Source organism: Monodelphis domestica, chromosome 5, assembly GCF_027887165.1.
Source record: "Monodelphis domestica isolate mMonDom1 chromosome 5, mMonDom1.pri, whole genome shotgun sequence".
NCBI classification, from domain to species: Eukaryota; Metazoa; Chordata; class Mammalia; order Didelphimorphia; family Didelphidae; genus Monodelphis; species Monodelphis domestica.
In genome coordinates, this window is record NC_077231.1 from 57,739,294 (window position 1) to 57,751,430 (window position 12,137).

The 12,137-nt window shown below is 36.1% G+C and overlaps 1 pseudogene; it reads right to left on the reverse strand.

Moving 5' to 3' along the window:
* Positions 1–11,040: 11,040 nt before the first annotated feature.
* LOC130454802 (U1 small nuclear ribonucleoprotein C-like) lies at positions 11,041–11,450 on the reverse strand (annotated as a pseudogene).
* Between the last annotated feature and the right edge of the window lie 687 nt (positions 11,451–12,137).

The window sequence follows — 12,137 nt, forward strand, 5'->3', positions numbered from 1 at the left end:
CTGTCTATATATAAGAAACTATATCATCACAGAGTGCAAAGAAATAAATTATGAATGAAACAAATACGTTCTAGGGTTAATCGTTTATGTACTGGAGAATGCTAAGTCATCCCCTAGACTTTTCACCTCTGGCTAAATAATCCAATTTCCTTTCATCTTTCTAGCAGCTCCTATTTTCTAGTGCGTTAATCATAATTTCTGCCTTTGGATACTCACTAATTTCTTTACCATCCCTGTAAAATGTAGAGTTCTGTTCTGAACATGATACTCTAATAAGGGTCTGGCCAATGTTAACTTCATTGGCAAGATTATTTCTTGACTTTCATTGGTTAATTTCTTCTTAATACTTCATGTTACATTTGGTGAATAAAAGGAAAATAAAGTTGGTTTATACTCGAACTCCCCTTCTATACACTTGCATATAGCTTACAAATCATAGTCAATACTTCATTATATGAATCATTAAGTCATCAGTTTTCTCATTTCATTCATTATTTATTCCAAATGTAAAAATTGTCATTGGTCCAACATGTTTTAATGGAGTATGTATGTGAAATACCACAAATCATGTGCTTTCCTAGAAGAATTTAAACTTTTTATCAGTAAAGAATGTCTTCTTTTGGTCTTTCCAACATGTAGCATAATTTTTGTTGTTTTAAAATTGAATGGTTTTGAAACTAGTAATGTTCAATTCAAATATGAATTCATTCGATTCCGAAGCTAATGAGAGCAAATGGTGCACTTTTTGGCACAGAGTAGAAAACAATAATCTTTTTCCTTTAATTTATTGTTTTTTAGAGAAGGCATCATTTGACAGAAAGATATGTTATATCTAAAACTATGTCTTACTTGTTCCATTTGTAAGTTCTTCTGGTGGTGGGCACACAAGTAATTCTTCAAACAATATTTCAGTTGCTTGGTTCTGCTCATTTCACTCTTTATAATTTCTTATAGGTCTTTTCATGTTATATTTTTTCTTCAAAATTAACCTGCACATTTACAATCGTGTACTTTAACTTGTTTAGCCATTCCCCAGTAGACAGGCATCTCTTCAATTTCTAGTTCTTTGCCACCACAAAGAGAACTGCTATAATTATTTTAGAACATATAGGGAGAACAGTATTCTGGACTTCCCCACTCAGCTTTTTCCTTTTCCTGACAATAAATGAGGCAAAAGGAAGTATCAATTGGTTCTTCCCAAATCATATCCTTTTATTTGGAGATAACAACTGGAAGAAATGCAATTTTTTTTTAATCATCAACTTTTGTTTTAGTATGATTTTAAGACAAAAGAGCAGAAAGGGCTAGGCAATTAGAGTGACTTGCTCAGGGTCAACACACAGTTGAAGCCACATTTCAACCCAGGTCCACCTGGCTCGAGGCCTGGCACTTTATCTACTGTGCTACCTCGCTGCTCCTAAAATGCCCCTCTTCTTACCATTTGTTCACCACAGTATGTACAATCATAATTTTTATATTATACAGTTTTATTTACCCCATCTCCTATTTGCAAAGGCAGAAGAATATAATTATGGGATATTGTGTGTGTGTGTGTGTGTGTATATATATATATATATATATATATATATATATATATATATATATATACTTTCTGAAATATTTAATGTTGCTTGGTTCAAATAATTTTTCCTCTTAATTTTTATTATAAAAGACAGCTTACTGGATAGGAGTTTGTGACAAGGAAATCACTTTAAAAGACTGATATATATTAATTTAAGGTCGCCAAGGAATTCAGATATGTAATTCCTAAATGAAACTCAAGTCAGCAGTCAACCTTTTATGGAGTTTTTAATTACAAACAGGAGGAAGAAAGGTATTAGAGATAAAGAGAGAGAGAGAGAGAGAGAGAGAAAGAGAGAGAGAGAGAGAGAGAGAGAGAGAGAGAGAGAGAGAGAGAGAGAGAGAGGGGGGCGGGGGGAGAGAAGGGAATAGGGCTTAAATACCCCTTCTGTTTAGGCTGGGCCAAAAGGCCCAAGCCCTTAGATAGCTGAGGCAAAGAAAAGAGATCAGTCCCTATCACTCACGTGACCAAAATGGAGAAATAGTCTCAGGGGCCTCCACCTTCAGCTTCCTTCAGAGCAAGCTTCTCAGAGCACAACCTCTCAGAGCAAAACCTCTCCAACCTCCCCTAGTCTTCAGACCCTCTATCTTTAAGGAAACCATCCAAGTTCCCTCCCCTCAGTTCTCACATCTACCAATCACTGTCCATGTCTTCCCTGTGCCAATGGTGGCTCTAGCTTAACCCAGGACTGCCCAGAGGTCTGTGGCTTTGCACATGTATGTTGAAGGTCATATTCTCAAATAATTAAATCTTGATCCTTTGCTGCAGCCCTTCCTAAATCCTGTTACCCTGAGCAGGGTGGAGATTGTAAGTTCCAAGACCTGGTTCTGTCATTCCAAGTATCTCTATTGTATCAATTCTAAAATCAATCATGACTCAAAGAACTTCCTGTTCTATGCTTAAGCATAGGTCAAAGCCCTTTCCATTGTTCAGCAAAAGGTTTCTGTCCTAAAGTAATCTTAAGAAGGGAAGAGGAGGAACCTTCCATGCCAATGGGGTTCACATTCCAATAGAGTTCCCACTATCAGTAGGAAATTCCCTACAAGCATGAAACCTTCCAATGGTGAAATTTCCAACATTCACAAGTATAAGAAATTTTAAGGTTTACAAGTTGGAAAGAAAATGTGTTCAACAATGATATTTATATGAAAACAAAAGCAATAAATATAATTTTAAAATCAAGTATCATTAAAATTAATAATAGCAGTAATAACATCTTAAAGTACAAGATCTGATTAATTCTTTTCAAAGCATTTTAATTTTTCAACAATCCTTTGAAATATGCAGTACAAATATTATTATATAAAGTTAGTGAATAGAGCCTTGAACTTAGAATCAGGAAGACCTGAGTTCCAATTTGCTAGCTATGTGACGATCTGTTTTAGTTTCTTCACCTGTAAAATGACTATAATAATAGCACCTTCTTGCCAAGTTTATTATAAGGATAAAAAGCAATATTATGGTTAGTGAAGATCAGTATCACTATTAGTATTGAGAAAAGTATTGATTGATATTCATATTAATATCAGCATTAGTATTAATATGTAGTAAAATCAGTATCAATATCAGTATTAGTATTCGGTTTTGTATCCTTCCTTACAGATGTAGCAAAAAAACAGAGGCTTGCTTAGGACACCTCACTGGGAAATCTTAGAGAGAAACACTCATCTCCTCCTGATTTCCTGCCCAGTTTTGCATACGAGTCCTAGCTATCCCAGGGCCTTCTAGCCTCAATATCAAGAAGGTACAGAGTTCTCTCCTGGAGCATATGCTCAGTCCTCTGGAGACTGGATGCAACTGTCCTCCCAGTACATTCTGGGAGAGAGTCCTGTACTCACACCTTGGCAATTTTCTGTTTCCCCAGCTCCTTTAACACATATATACTCTTGTCCTTAAAAACAAATTTCCCCTAGACAGTTTGGGGGTGATTAAGGCTCTGCTCTATTCAATTAGTTAATGAGAACATTTAAAGGTATTGCATTTTCTTAAAGAATTAGTAGGCTTCCTGTCGTCCTTTATTTGCTTCTGCAGGCTTGCTATCCTGTATTTTTAGTCAGGCCAGGGACATCGGTGATTTCTGAGCACTGAGGACATCCTTATTTCTTACTTTCCTAACCAAAGCATAAATCTCAACCTAAGAGAGTGATGTAAATGAATCTTGTGGGACACAAATTTTGGAGGTGTCTCCCTGACCTTAAAATTCATTAAAGCATACTGTTTTGTTTTTGCCAATACTAAAGGTTATATTAACAATGGGGTGGTTTTTTGTGGGGAGGGGTTTCTGTTTTGTTTTGTTTAAAGATCCTAACTTTATTTTATTTATTTATTCATTTATATTTTGAATCTTAATTTAGTGAATTATTTAGAGAAAATTATTTAGAGAATTATTTATTTATTATTTATTTATATTTTGAATCTTAATTGAGAGAATTATTTATTAGAAAAATTATTTAGAGAATAATTTAGAGAAAGAGGATCAAAGAGGCTAAGTAAATTATAGAACTTTACAGAGACACATTTAAAAGCAGATCTTTTGTCTCCAAAGCTAGTGTCCTTGTCATTGTACCACAGGGACTTGAAACCTACAAAATATAGAAACATGAACTGCAGAAGAGACAATGATCTGATTCTTCTTTCTTTTTTAAAGTATCCTTAAAATAGCTTGATAAAGAAGAAGAAAGGTAAATAACTCATAAACAAACAAAATAAGGGATATTCTCTTACACAAAAATCTTAGGGTCTAACAAATTAAATGATAGAGAGGAACACACAATAAATAAGCAAAGAAATTTTCACTTCCTTTTGGGTTTGAAAATAAGACCTTTCTTCTGGTTCTCAGATTGAGGCATTTATTTTCTTCATACAGTTTTAAGGGTTGTACCCTTTTCTAGTTCATTAGTGATCATAGAGAGGGAATAGACTCTCATGTGTTTTCATTGGTAGATGGAACTCCTGGGTGAGGAAACACCTCTCACATAATTCTCACCTGACAATCACTTCAAGACCTCCTGTTAGGCATGATATGACTGTCTTTTCTCTTTCAAGGACAGTGCAAGAACTTGTCCCTTGTTTATTTTTTTTCCTCTGTCTTTGATGAATCTGAAAGTTTTTTTTTTTTTCATTCCTTTCTAGCAACTGAAATCAAATGAGGAAAGAGCTAGAGAATCTTTGCTGTCTGGTTCTTGTCTCTCTATCTTAAGGTCCCATTACCAATTGAAGGCAATGGGGATTTTTAAAAACCACTAGTTAAGAATTACATCCTGATTTATTTTGAAAAGGATTTTTTAAAGTTTCTCATGCCTCAATTGAAATATTGATCCTTAAGCCCTCAATACAGACTTCTGTGAAAATGCTATAGAAATACAAGATTTCATTATAGCAAAGCCTGGAATGTATTGCATTGGCAACAACATTATTTTTTACTAATTATTGAAAAGCTCACTTTTATTTAGAATGGAGGCTGTATAATCGAAGAATTGACCTCATGCATATCTGCTTATGGTTCCAATGATATCAGGGAGCTACAGTGAAAGTTACTAGAAGATAATAGAATTTAGATGCTGTGCGTCTTTCAGAATGCGTTGCTTTCTCTTTATCTCAGAAAGACTTTTAAAAATCCATTCCAATAGATTTTCTTTATAGAAGGCTTATATGTGCAATTTTCTTTTGATTATAGTCTTAACCTTGCTCTGGTCATTATTCATTTCCAAGGTGACTAATGCTGTGCCAGAATCCACAGAGCAATGTCAATATTGCTTTTTATTACATAAGAGTAATAAAAAATCATAATACATTTCCCTTTTCATATTATATGTAATAAGAAATTACACATTGGTATAAAGAAAATTATATTACAAATTATTACTCTTCTTAAAATTCCTTAGGGTGGCCAGATTGCCCCCCCCCCCACCAAAAAAATGTTGTTGTGAGGGATAGAGAACCATTTCTCATACTTCCCTCTTCTTGGCCTCACCTAGATCAGATATGCTAGGAGTTAGGAAGATGTACTGCCATATTTCTAGGATGTCCTTTGTCTTCTTGTTCCACATCCACCCCAACTCTACACAGTATTGGGCTACCTTCCCAAAGCAAGACAGGTCCATTCTCAAAATGCTAGACAAATAGGCAGTTTCTCAAGAGGATAGGTAACTGTTTTACCATCTTCCTGCCTTCCAGAAATAGGTTCAAAGTTTAAGCTAACCCACTAACTACCAAACAACTGATGTCTATATATCTTCCAAGATATTCCAATGTTAGTTCTTCTAACAACACAATAGTGCCTTTTCAAGGTGAGGTGGACAGAGAAAATTATGGTAGCCTAGTTTAGGTTGGTCCATGTTGCTTACAGTGAAAAAACAAAAGGAAATGAAAAGGAAATTTTAGTGATATAGAGGCAAATAATTCTTTACATCCTTCCTAGAGAGTATAACAAAGCTAATGTTAACTAAAATGTTAAGATTATTGAGGGGTTGCTCATTGATTTCTTCTTGAAGATGAAGAAGATGATGATGACAGTTAATATTTGTATAAATGTTTATTATGTGTCAGGCATTGTACCTAGTCCTTTACAATGAACATTTCATTTGATCCTCATAATGACCATGGAGATAGGTACTATTGTTATTGTTCCAGTTTAAGAGATGAGGAAACTGAGGCAAGAGAAGGTAAGCCATACACATTTGGGAGAAAAGAGAATAAGCAATTGTGTAGTGCCTACTGTAAGTCAGTTGCTGTACTAAGTAGTTTTTATAAATATTATATCATTTGATCCTTACTACAAATCTGGGTGGTAGGTGCTATTGTTATCTTAATTTTACAGATGAGGAAAATAAGGCAAACAGAAGTTAAAGGATTTTCCAAGGGTAAAACAGACAATATTTTAATTCAGATCTTCCTGCCTCCAAGATCATTGTTCTATCCAGTGGGCCACCTAACTGCCTCATAAGATATGCCCCAACCATGTTCTTGGCAATTCCCCCTGCCAGTTTCCCCTACCCTTATAAGTAACTGCATCTTCCTCCAGAAACTTTGATTCAAGTCAATACTGCCCCTACTCCCTTATGAAAGCTCTCCATATTCTAATGCAAGGTCCTTGAGGCCAGGTATTGCCTCCTTTTTATATTTGTGTTTCTAGTCATTAGAATAAGGCTTTGTTTGTGTGTGTTGGGGGGACACATGGAGGAGAAATAAGGGGAAATTCAAGATAGAATTATGTGAAAGATTTTTTCAAATTGAAATTAGAGAGGAATAGAAAGTTTGACCTGCTATATGAAGTTGCATAACTTTAGTGTAAGTCTAGTGAGCATAATTTTATGACTTCCTTTAACTCCATTTAGTATCCACTAAGTACTCAAGGATGAGATTGATGATCTTAGCAAAAGGTTACAGTTTAGAAAGGCATGATTCTTGATAGGATGCTGGCAAACAATTTAAGAATACAGAATAGCATAGCTTTGAACTGCTTCATCAAGAGATCGATTGATAGGGTGAGTAGAGTCAGATATGATTGTGATTGAGAACTACTGTACCAGCAAAGTGGTTCAGTAGATAGAGTACCAGGTCTGGAGTCAGGAAGACTTATCTTTCTGTGTTCAAATCTAGTTTCAGATAGTTACTAAATGTATGACTCTGAACAAGTCACTTAACTCTGTTTGCCCCAGTTTCCTCATCTGCAAAAGGAGCTAGAGAAGGAAATGGGTAAACCACTCTTATATCTTTGTGAAGAAAATACCAAATAGGGTCAGGAAGAGTCATAAACAATTTAATAACTATGCTAGATATAATGATGAAGGGAATGGCTTAAGAAAAACATGGGAACACTGATGTTAACTGATGAAAAGTGGAGTGAGCAGAAGCAGGAGAACACTGGGCATGGTAAGCAATATTGTCATGATAACCAACTGTGAAAGACGTAGCTACTCTGATAAACACAAGGATCTAAGACAATCTGAAGAACTAGTGATATAAAATGTTATCCACCTTACAGAGGAAGAACAGAGGAACTCTGAATAAAAATTGAAATATATTTTTTTTACTTTCTTTAGTTTTCTTGCTTTCTCACAATATGGTTAATATGGAAATATGTTTTGTATGATTTCACAGGCATTGTTGATATCAATGCTTATCTTCTCAGTGGGAGTGGGAAAGGAAGACATAGGGAAATTTTTAAATTATAAAAAAAATTTAAGAATTTTAAAACAAACACATAATTTTTTTAAATAGGAGAAATGTAAGGAGAAACACAGAGAGACAGAGAAAGAAGAGCCAGGACAAGACTTATAATTTGCAAAAATACAGTTCAAGGCTCAAAGGATTAGCAATCATGGTTACAATGAGAAACAAAATGAGAGATTTGGAGGCATAGGGAAAGGTGAAATAAAAAAATATAATCAGATAAACATTTCAGAGAAAGTGAACACTGAAAGGCAAAACTCGTAGATGATTTCCCCTATTTATAGCTAAATAAAGGTCATTGAAGAGAAACATGTTGAGAAACTGGAAAACTTGGGAAGTTTGAGGGAATATCTATTTGCATGATGAATCCCCTTAGAGTGAGAGCTAGAATTGGGGTAGAGAGGAAGATTGTGAGTCAGGCACAGGACTGAAACTGAAGAAGAAAGGAATAATGATAGATAATATCTTCCAAGTTCTGACGTAGATGTTAAATTTGGATAGAATGAATGTCAAAGGAGAAGAGTTTGGGGAGTGACAGAAGTGCAAAAACAGTCTAATAGTGACAGTGGAGAGCAACTTCTTTATTTCAAACAGTGAACTGAGGATGTAAGACAAAGTCCAGCCAATGAAGAAAAGGAATCCAGAGATTCAGTGTCTTTAGGAAGGAACCAGTTTCCAATAAATATCAAGAAATGGAATCAACCAGAGAGCAAAATTTAGATTTAGATGAGAGAAAACCTTGCTAAGAATAGAGAAGAAGGGCATAGGAGATGAGTGGAACAATATTTGTAGGTTGGGGTTGGGGTTGAAGTAGATAAGAGTGAGTGAGCAGATAGGGTAAAGAAATAAGTTTTGTTTTTCAGCAACTGGAGATTCTATATCACTGGAATGGGGAGAACAAAAGGGGATGGTAATGTATTAGACATTGGGGAATGTTTAGGCAGAATATCAGTAGAAAGGGAGAGTCCTATTGTGATTAAACGTGTTCAGGATCACCCCACCATCAAGGCAGTCACAGGTCATGCTGGTAAATCCATAAAGTGTTTATGTCCTGGAGAGGCTAAAAACAGTCAAGGCAGGATCTGTTCTGGGGCTTCTATCTCATTGTGGGCATGAATAGGGCTTAAATATGTGGAAGTCCAATCAGTAAGGAGGGACACATTTAAGGGTCTACTCTAAAATAGACCTCCAATAAGGGTTGGTGCGATTGCTTCATGAGATGTACAGAAACACATTAAGGTGTTAGGAAAGATGGTACCCAATTGCCCTGCTTCACTTGCTCCTTTTCCTCTATCTTCACATTTCTGAGGACATATTGGCATACAGTACAGGTTCCTTTGGAAAATTGCAATATCATCACGATTTCTGACAACAATGAAACAATTCCCTTCCTTGTGATAAATCTGAAATTTAATTAGAGGTGAGAGAACATGTCCAAAGTGAGAATTATAAGAAATTCAGAATGCCAAAGTCCAATACAAAGCATTTTTCTTTCTAAGTTCAGAGCTCTTGTGGATGTGCTTTATCCCCCTTTCTAGATTTGTTATTGTTAAGAACCAAAAAGAAAATTTTGGTTGAATGAAGAATGCAGTAGATTGTGTGCCCTAACATACAACTGATTTTTACTTGAATTCTTCTATCCTATCTAAAGAGAGGAGAGAAAGGGACAATTACATAGAAAATGTAAACATGTTCCTTCAACTGAAATACTGCCGTAGTACTTCTCTCTGTTCTTGTTCTATTGGTAACTACCTTTTACCTATTTGTTTTATACGAGATGGGCTAGGCATTTGTTTCTATTTCTAGATGGTTAGCATGATGATTATTCTGTGATTAAAAATAATTACCTTAAAGGGAGGCCTAACTTCAAATCCCACCTCTTACACACACACACACACACACACACACACACACACACACACACACACACACACTATCTACACCATCCTAGGCAAGTCATTTAACTTTTCAGTGTTCTAAGATATCCTCTAATTTTTAGGTTATGGAGAAGGCATAACTGCATTTTTTTAATGCTAAAACAATCCAATACTTTTATTTTTATTTTTATATGGCACAATACAAACATAAGCTGCATTTCTGCCTCACTCTTCCTTTTTAAATTGTTTCTTTGACAGGAAGTGGGAAGTCTTCTTACATGTTTGGAAACCACCGCTGGGGCAGTTAGTAAAAAAAAAAAAACAACAAAAATAAAACACAAAAACTGGCAAGCTATCAACAATCATGACAGAATGCTCCAACTCTCTAAAAAGAGAAATGCAAATTAAAACTGTGAAGCTTCACTTTACAGAATTTTGGGGAAAATAACAAGAGGAAAATGGTCAGTGTTGGAGGGACTGTGGAAAGATAGGCACACTAATTCACTTTTGGTGGAACTATGAATTTGGCAGTTCTGAAAAATGATTTGGAATTACTCTAAAAAGTCACTAAAACACACATCTTTGACTCAGTGATACCACTATTGGCATATAACCCAAGAAGGGCAAAGATAGCAGGAAAGGTCCCATATGTATAAAAATATCAATAACAGAACTTTTTATAGTAGCAAAGAACTGCAAACCAACAATTCCCACCAATTGAGAAACACCAAATATCTGAGATATGTGAAAGTGATGGGATATTTGTTTTGCTGTAAGAAATGAACATGGATTAGGGAAATACGTCAAGGCTTCTATGAACTAATGGTAGAAAGAAAGTAAGAAGAAACAGGAAAAACAATTTACACAAGCACCACAATATTAAGGAACACAACACTGATAGACTTCAAAGCTCTGATCAATGAATGTATTATTCAATTGTGACTTCAGAGGACTGGTAAAGGATGTTTCCATTCTTTTCCTTTGGCAGAGATGTATTAAAACTATATAGGTAGCAAGAAAGAGAATTTTTAGACATGACCAATATGCTTATTTTTTCTTCACTGGGCTTATTTGTCACAGGGGAGGGAAATACTGAAGGACAGGGGAAGGGGGACCACTGCAAAATTAAGACTATTGGTGCAGAAAAAGTGAAAATTTTTAGACATGTCCAAATATGCTTTTTTTCTTCGCTGTGCTTATTTATCACAGGGGAGTGAAATACTGAAGAGGAGCAAAAGGGGTGAGACCATCGAAAGTGACTGTGATGTAAAAGAGTGTCAATGTTTTAAAAGTGGAAGGGGGAAAAAAGAAAAAAAAAACATATCTGAGGCCCAGCACCATGATGTTCTGGTGAACTAGAATAAAGAATTGAAAATTGAGAAATGGGCTTCCTTTATTTCCTTTATTTTATCTGTCTGGTCTGGGCATCGCTGGGCGAGTGAGGACCATCATGGGATGGGGAAGAGGTCTCATCATGGGAGGGCCGAGCATCATAGGCATGTGATCTCCCATGGGCATCCTCATGCCAGGAGGAGGCCCCACAGACATCATCCCAGGAGGGGGAGGCCCCATCATGCTAGGGTGAGGAGGTGGGATCAAAGGTCCTCCTAGTGGAGAATCAGAGAAAAGATTGGGAGGGATTCCTCCTTGCTGAAATGTAGTGGTTGTTTTATCCATCAGGCTCTGGGCTTGCTTTTCCATCCATTTTAGATAATAGTATCTCACATTCTCTTTGTGCTTCCTTCCACTACAGTGGGTCTTCCTCACAGATCGTGAGCGAGATAGGTATCGCAGTAATCACAGTAAAACTTGGGCATGATGTTCACAAGTGCCTTATTCTGTTCCAAGAACCTTCAGAATAGCCTGGCTGTTTTTTTCCACACTCTTCCACATAGAAGATTAACTTCAGGATGCTCTTATTGAACAGATGAAATGGACCGGCTCTTCAGACAGACCCTCAGCAGGGACCCTAAAGGATAGACTGTACCCCAGCAACAAGGAGAAGAGGAGATGCTGCCCCTGAATGCTAGAAGCTCCTGACCAACTGGAAGAGGGAGAGAGAAAAGGAGGGATGGAGGGAGGAAAGGAGGGAGAGACAGACAGACAGATAGACAGAGAGAGAGAGAGAGAGAGAGAGACAGAGACAGAGACAGAGACAGAGAGACAGAGAGAGAAATCAAGAGATTTCTTGGGTACAAGCAACTGCACTCAGCTAGCTCCATAACTGCATTTCTAAAGGGAATTATCTCACCAAAGAGCTCCCTGTAACAAAAATAAAATGCAGTTACAGTCCCTTTTCTTATTGTAGAAGGAATTATTTGGTAATCTTGAAATTTAGAAAGATGTCATTGAATTTAATTTAGCATATAACTATAATATATCTCCTATGTATAAGGTTCTATGCCAGGCACTGAAATTACAGAGGTGAAAAATAATTTAATGCTTGCATCCAATAAATTTTCCATATAATAGCAGGCACATTGTATAGATATATACATATATAT